Source organism: Gopherus flavomarginatus, chromosome 1 (genome assembly GCF_025201925.1).
Source record: "Gopherus flavomarginatus isolate rGopFla2 chromosome 1, rGopFla2.mat.asm, whole genome shotgun sequence".
NCBI classification, from domain to species: domain Eukaryota; kingdom Metazoa; phylum Chordata; order Testudines; family Testudinidae; genus Gopherus; species Gopherus flavomarginatus.
The window spans coordinates 88,060,086-88,067,270 of NC_066617.1; the positions used below are offsets into that span (position 1 = coordinate 88,060,086).

Here is a 7,185-nt window from a genome sequence, read left to right on the forward strand (position 1 = left end):
TGAAGTCAATGAAAACAGCAAACATCTTTAATTCCCTTTCTTACCCTCCCCCAAATAACTGTCAGAGTGTGTATACCTGAACAATGCAACTTCAACCTGGTCTAAAGCTGCATTGTTCCTTGCCTGCTACATCCTCTAAAACTGACCTTAATTTGTTAATAATTACTTTCATCATTCTTCCTGGTACTAATAAGAAGCCTGCACCTCTATAATTATTTGGATTGGGAGGACTGCTTTTCTTCGGGACTGATATTATTGCCTTCAGCCAGTCATCCAGTACTTCCCCCTTGCTCCCATACCTTAAGTATTTTCCCTAATGCTTTGATAGCACTTGTCCCATCACGTTTTAGCTGCTCAACTATTACATTGTCTATTCCTGCAGCTTTTCCATTGTTTTAACTGCTTCACTGCTCTCTTTCTTTTCCTGATGATGATTCAGTGCTGATATCCATTCTGCCTTGCAAGCTGCCCTGTCCATCTAGAGTACATAGAATGCTTGCATCTGGATGAACTACAGGGTTCAGCACTTCATCAGAATGCTCCTTCCAGCACTTGTTCAGCATTTGTCAGTTCACTGGTAGCCTCTCTTACCACTTGCATCATCGTCCTGATTGTGTTTCGATGCAACTTAGCCTTACTGTATATAGTTTTACATTTTTTGCTTCATTTTTATTATTTCTAAAGCACTGCAGAATCGGTCTCCTTTACCAGTGGCCTCAGAAGCATTCCTTGAAAAAGTTGCAAAACTTAGTTCAGTAGTTTAATACCAGGAAGTTCAAGCAGCATAAAAATCTAAACCAGCAGTTCTCAAACTGTAGTTCAACGAACCACATTTCTCACAATGGCAAAGGAGTCTTCACAAAGTAATATTTCCTATGAACAGCAGCCCAATTCAGGACTCTGAAGACTACCAGAAGTGTTTGGGGTTTTCTTAGTCTAACAAAAATTTCTTAAGCAACTATGCACACCCCTCTTCGGTGCTTCATATTTTGGTATATTGTTTCTATGATCATATTTGCACACATCAACATTTAAGAGAGTCAGACAAACGAAGACAGACAATGGCAATAATCAAGGAAATTTAAAATAGACGGGTCTGCAAGCAAATAAGGGGAGATTTGACACTCATAAGTATAAAATGAGGAGGAAAAAGCAATCATGCTTATATCTGCACCAGTCACATTAAAGCATTTTTTCCTCATATCTTTAATGCTATCCTGATATTAATTTTTTCATATTAAACATGCAGTTGGAGGACAGATAAGGGAACAGGACTGCTAGGGAAGGTAATCGATGAAAGAATCCACCTGTGGAAAAAAAAATTTAGAAGCAGTGAATTAAAATATGGTATTTTTCCAAGCTAGTGGAAGTAACCTATTATCTCTTATTCCCTGCTGCCTTCAAAGCCCTATATTCTGTAGTGACATCCTTCTCGTTTCTAAACAATGTAAAAAGTAAATCTTCCATACAGATTTTCACTAACTCCATTTGTATAGGAATTACTTTTTAGTTTGAAAATATACGATTAATGAACTCTGTACTTTTTATGCTTATGCATTAAAAAAACAAAGTTTTTTCTAAAAATATCTGCTTGTTTTTCCCTTACAAATAGTTGGTATTTATAGTAGTGCCCACAATGTAGTATACAAAGATTAAGGAAGACACACACACCACTTGTCCCAAAGAGCTCATAATATGATCTTTCCTGTTATCCTCTGAATTTTGAGGTTTTGCAACCTTTGATTGAAGGAGCAAGCATTTTTAATATTTAAAAGATATTTTTGTCTGTAATTCCCGTGTTAAATAGGAAATGAAAAAGATTTACAGAGCCTGAATAAAAATAATTTCCCCCTCAATCAGGTTTCGCTTGTGTTTAATGTCAAGTTTACTAGTTTCTTTAGCTGTCCATGGAACTTCAGGGAAAAACAAACAAACCTAGATAGATTAGATCTGAATTTCTAATTCAAAGCAGAAGATAAAAAAATAGAGGTCCTTATATACTTTACAGTCAACAGGTGGACTGCAGGCCAAATCCAGACGACCAGACATTTTGGAAGGGACTGCGAAATCTTTTTATTTATTTATGCTTACATCCCCTGTTGTTCCCTTTGAAAGCCCGAGCTGTCACCATGAGGTGATGTAAGTGCTACAGGTGATGTAGGTGCAGGTCTGACAACCTGGAGCCCAGCCACCCCAGGCAGGGCTGAAAGCAGAGAGCCCCTAGCATGGGTATAAACAGCAGTATAACCACTGAGGCACTGTTTAGGCAAGTATATTATAGACACACCTGAAGGGTGGGGTATGTGCATGAGTACATACCCTACATGGCTCTCTACTTGCCCGAGCCATGCCCTCCCATCTCTCACTGCTATTTTTAGCAGATAGTGGAATGCCTCCATAATCTTTGTAAACATGGTGGAACAGGATTGTAGGATTAAATGAAGACATCTAAAACTATATACCAAGTATCATGGCTAAGAAACAGTGACAATTTATAGTTTTCCTTAGGCAAATATTCTATACAGTAAGTGTACAAAGCATTCTTTTTCTCACATTTACTAGCTGTAGTTTTCATTCTCTCTCATGAGAGAACAAACAACATTCTTTCACCAAATATACACAAGATGCTGTGAAATCCTACAATATTTGTTTTCAGCTTTGCAGAATCAAGATGACAAAACCTCAACTACTTGTGGTTCAGAAGCCAGGAGAATAAGTATATACTTGACAATCGATTTTAGAATCTTGACACACAAACGAGTCCCCTATATTTGGAAATTGGTCTTTATTTGATTCTGAAAAAGTATCAATATAGACCATAGCTTATCTGTTCTCCCATGTGACAACTTTGCTTCACAAACCGTAGTAAAATTACAGCAACTTTATTGGATGGAGAAAATGTATGTTTATTACACATTAACCAATACAATGAATGCACAGTAAACTAGTAAGTAAAACAACAAAATATAAATACATCAACATACAAAATTTAAGCAATGTAATGTTCAGCATTTTGTCACTATAAATACTCTAGATCTTATGTTACATAGGGAAATCAGTATTAATGAAACAGATAACTTTGAATCTAAATCGTCTGTAAATACATTTCACATCCGAGCAATAGTGACAGAGACTTTGTCAACAGCAACTACAGTCCCATTATTATTGAGCCATCAGTTCCAATAGCTCCTTTTCAGTAATCTACAGAAAAAATTAGAGTTAACTGAAGATAGAGTTAATTGAGTTAGAATCATCCATCAAAGCTCTATTCTGTAGAAACCATGATGTTCAACCTCAAGCTTATAAGAGCAGGCAACAGCTTTTTTGGCACCAGGACCAAAGCTATGGAACTCATTAAAGGAGAAGATAAAAATGCCCACAAAGCTCACTGCCTTCCGAATGAAAAGTAAAACATATTTCTTTGATTTAGCTTTCTCACAGCTACAAGTAAAAACAGTAAAGAATGAGAAAAGGAGGAAGAGAAATAAATCTGCTAAGAGACAACCCCAGGAGTCCTGGGGAAAAAAAACAGAATAGTTAGACCACTGGCCTAACGGGATTTTTATTCTCCCGGAGACATTCAGATATTAAGGTGACAGATGCCAATTTAAGATGATGTCTCTTTCCCATAGTCTAAGAATCATACATAGCAACTCTTTTCAGACAGGAAACACTGCCTTCAGAAAGCCACAAATTGACTTTCCCCAAAACAGAAAAACTACAAAGAAAAGTGTAAACAGAAAGACAACACAGAACAATGTCATTTCTTCTGACTCTGCAGTGGTTCCACATTTCATTTTTAACATTTTCTGTGGAAGAATTGCCCAGTTCCAACTGACTAAAATGTTGAGCTATATTTTTTTTTAAATAAATAAGCATTAGCACAATGGGGTCCAGGTCCACAATTAGGGCTCCTACATGCTTCAATAATGCAAATAAATAAGAAGAGTGCCACTGCCTACAATATTAGCATTCATAACTCCTTTCAAGAGTAGCCACTACCAGATACAAACACAAGATTTAATATACAGTCAATGAGTATCTCCGTGTTTGGTAAGAAGTCTGGCTAGCCTTGCCCTTTATTGAAGTCAATGTCCACTTCAACAAATGTATTTTGGCAAAAATGAAAGTTATTACAAAATACATGTGTTTTACAGGGCACAGACTGTGCCTTCTGCATTTGACCAGTATCCAGCACATTTTGGGCACTAATGGGTACAATAAAAACAAAACAAAACACACGGGGCAAAATGAGCGGCAAACAGTAAGTCTGCTCTATCAATTATACAGGAGCCTATCAACATTTGTAAGACAATTTACATGGAAAAAAAACCAAACATTCTGGTACGTATTAGCAGAAGCATTGCAAGCAAGACACAAGAAATAATTCTTCGGCTCTACTCTGCACTGATTAGACCTCAACTGCAGTATTGTGTTCAGTTCTGGGTACCACATTTTAGGAAGGATGTGGACAAATTAGACAGACTCCAGAGAAGAGCAACAAAAACAATTAAAGGTCTGGAAAACATGACCTAAGAGGGAAGATTGAAAAAACTGGGTTTGTTTAGTCTGGAAAAGAGAAGACTGAAAGGAGTCATGATAACAGTTTTTAAGTATGTAAAAGGTTTCTACAAGGAGGAGGGAGAAAAAATATTTTTCTTAACCTTTGAGGATAGGATAAGAAGCAATGGGCTTAAATTGCAGCAAGAGAGGTAAAGGTTGGATATTAGGAAAAACTTCCTAACTGTCAAGAGTGGTTAAGCACTGGAATAAGTTGCCTGGGGAGGTTGTAGAATCTCCATGAGACTCCACAAGAGCAGGTTAGACAAACATCTGGCAAGAATGGTCTAGATAATACTTAGTCCTGCCATGAATGCAGGGGACTGGACTAGATCATCTCCAGAGATCCCTTCCAGTCCTAGGATTCTACCTTCATACTGTATTAAAAAGGAAAAATATCAATCTTCACTAAACCTGCATGCAGTGTAGTTGTAGGCAGGTTGGTTTCAGGATTATAGAAAGACAAGATGGGTGAGGTACTATTTTCACTAAACCTGGACAGTCAGGGGATTATCAATAGAATGAAGCCTTACCCCCTCCAGATCTTGGTTTTTATTCTGTATGGAATAGATCTGAACTAACAACTTACATCAACCAACCCTAGATGCTTTAACATCTAGTGTCTTAGCTGGAGGGAATGGATTGTCTGTCCAACTCACATTGGCATCCGCATCAATTTGCAGCCTGACTGTATTAACCAAAACACTGAGTGGGAATGTCAACCAAGGGAAGCGTGCTATGGCACCCATGAAGAGCCTCCAAATCAGGTTTAATACAGTGGTGGGACAAAATAGGGAAGAGTACTGCCAGTGAATGGCTTGAACTGAACTTGGAGAACTTTTCAGTCTCTGGGATTGTCAGGCAGGCACCTTCAGCAAGCACCAGGTTAAGTTCACGGGGGACGGGGGAGAAAACAAAGACCTTTCCTGTGTACCACGCAAGCCTTTTGCTTAAAAACATTGCATTCAATTTGACAGGTCTCCAAGTTGAAGGCATCTTGATTTCACAGTCACACACCTGGGCAGACGCTGCCGCTTTCTATTAAAATGGCTGCTAGCAAGAGCGAACCTGTCCTCTATATCGATTAGAAAGTTGATATTCAGCCCGCACATTTCACAGCCCACCCAAGGGAGTAGCTTTTTCCTCTGTGATGAAGGAGACAAAAGGCGAGGCGGAAGCAGCTTTCGCCTGACACCTCCCCACACACACACCCCGCCAGGGAAAGTGGTTGGCGCGGCCTTTAATCCTGTCATTTGAAAGGTGGCGTTAGACAAGCCTCTCCGCCGGGGAGGAGTACGGGGCCCATGCAGCTCGGGTCGCGAGCGCTCCTGGGGCCGGCTTGCAGCTAAATAGCTCCCTACGGAGCAGCGGGACGGAGGCAGGGCCCAGCCTCCTTCTCCGCCCGAGCGGCCGCGGCCAAACCCGCACGGGACGCTCGGCCCCACACAAAATGGCTGCTGCGGTCGCCTGTGCGCTAACGGGGAAGGGGAGACCCGGGCGCTAACGCTCCCACAGCCTAACGGGCCAGTCCCGCTCCCAACCTCCGCCCTCCCCAGTGGCCTCCGGGGGCTCCTGCCCGGCGGGGAAGCGGGAAACTCAGCCGCTGCCTCGGGTGGGCTGAGGAGCCAAAGCCGCCGCGCGGGGAGCCCGGCGCAGGAGCCGCCCCCCACCCCAACTCCCGGGCGGGCGGAGCGGGCCCCGGGGCGCGGCCGGGATCCGGGGAAAGGAGACACAAGCTTTTCCTGTCAGGTGAAAGGTCAGGAGGGCGCGGAGCCCCCGCCCGGGGAAGCCAGGACAGAGCCGACCGCCCGGGGACAGACAGAGAGGGGGGGCCTCTTCCCTGGGTCGCGGCGCGGGACGAGGGGTGAGAGCCGCCCCCAAGCAGCGCAGCGCCTCCGTGCTAGGCCTAGCATGAGCCGCTGCCGAGCCCGGGGGCGGAAAGCGGCTGCAGGCCAGCCCGGCCGCTCTCACCTGGCGGGCCCAGCTCCCGGCGGCCTCTCCTGGGGGGTTATTTGTCGGTGGCGGCTCCGGGAGGTCAGAGTTCGTGACCCCGCCCCTCCGCTCCGCGCGGCGCTCCGCCCTCCTCGCTCCTGCGCACACAGCGAGCCCGCCGGGAGGGGCACGTGAGGCGGGCGCAGCTCGCGGACTGCGGTGGAAGGGAGCAGGAAGAGGCCGGAGTGGGCGGTCCGAGGACTCCAATGGAAGGGGCGAGGCCCCGGGAGCCACGTGAGGTCGTTGGGCGGGGCCTGTCCCCCACGTGAACACGGGGCGCGGCTTTGCGGACCCAGGACAGAGAGCAGTGACCAGCCGTCCCGGCACAGCCCCTGACGCGTTCGGAGTGGCCATTAGTCAGTACCGCCCACCTCTGACCTGCTGGGGTCTGAGATTGTAGGGTGGCTGGTTATTGACCAGAATGACCAATCAAAAAGGGGCTCCAGTGGCTCCGGGCAACACCTCCTGCACCCTGAAACACTCATTTCTGGCCCCATCCCAGAGGCCTCCCCCTCCCCCCCAAACAGGGCCGGCGCTACCATTTAGGCAGCCTAGGCAATCACCTAGGGTGGCAGAATAATTGGTGGGCGCCGTTTTGCTGGAGGGGGCGGCAGGCGGCTCCAGTGGACCTGC

At 44.7% G+C, this 7,185-nt stretch overlaps 1 protein-coding gene across 5 annotated transcripts in view; it reads right to left on the reverse strand.

The window, feature by feature from the left end:
• The window catches only part of NR2C1 (nuclear receptor subfamily 2 group C member 1), a 91,273-nt gene extending 84,650 nt beyond the window's left edge, over window positions 1–6,623 (reverse strand). For 4 of the 5 annotated variants that reach the window (XM_050935440.1, XM_050935445.1, XM_050935449.1 and 1 more), the window contains exon 1: window positions 6,532–6,623. The gene's annotated coding sequence lies outside the window, so the exon portion shown is untranslated. The remainder of the gene's footprint in view (window positions 1–6,531) is intronic. The other variant, XM_050935433.1, reaches the window with a different exon arrangement.
• Window positions 6,624–7,185: the final 562 nt, after the last annotated feature.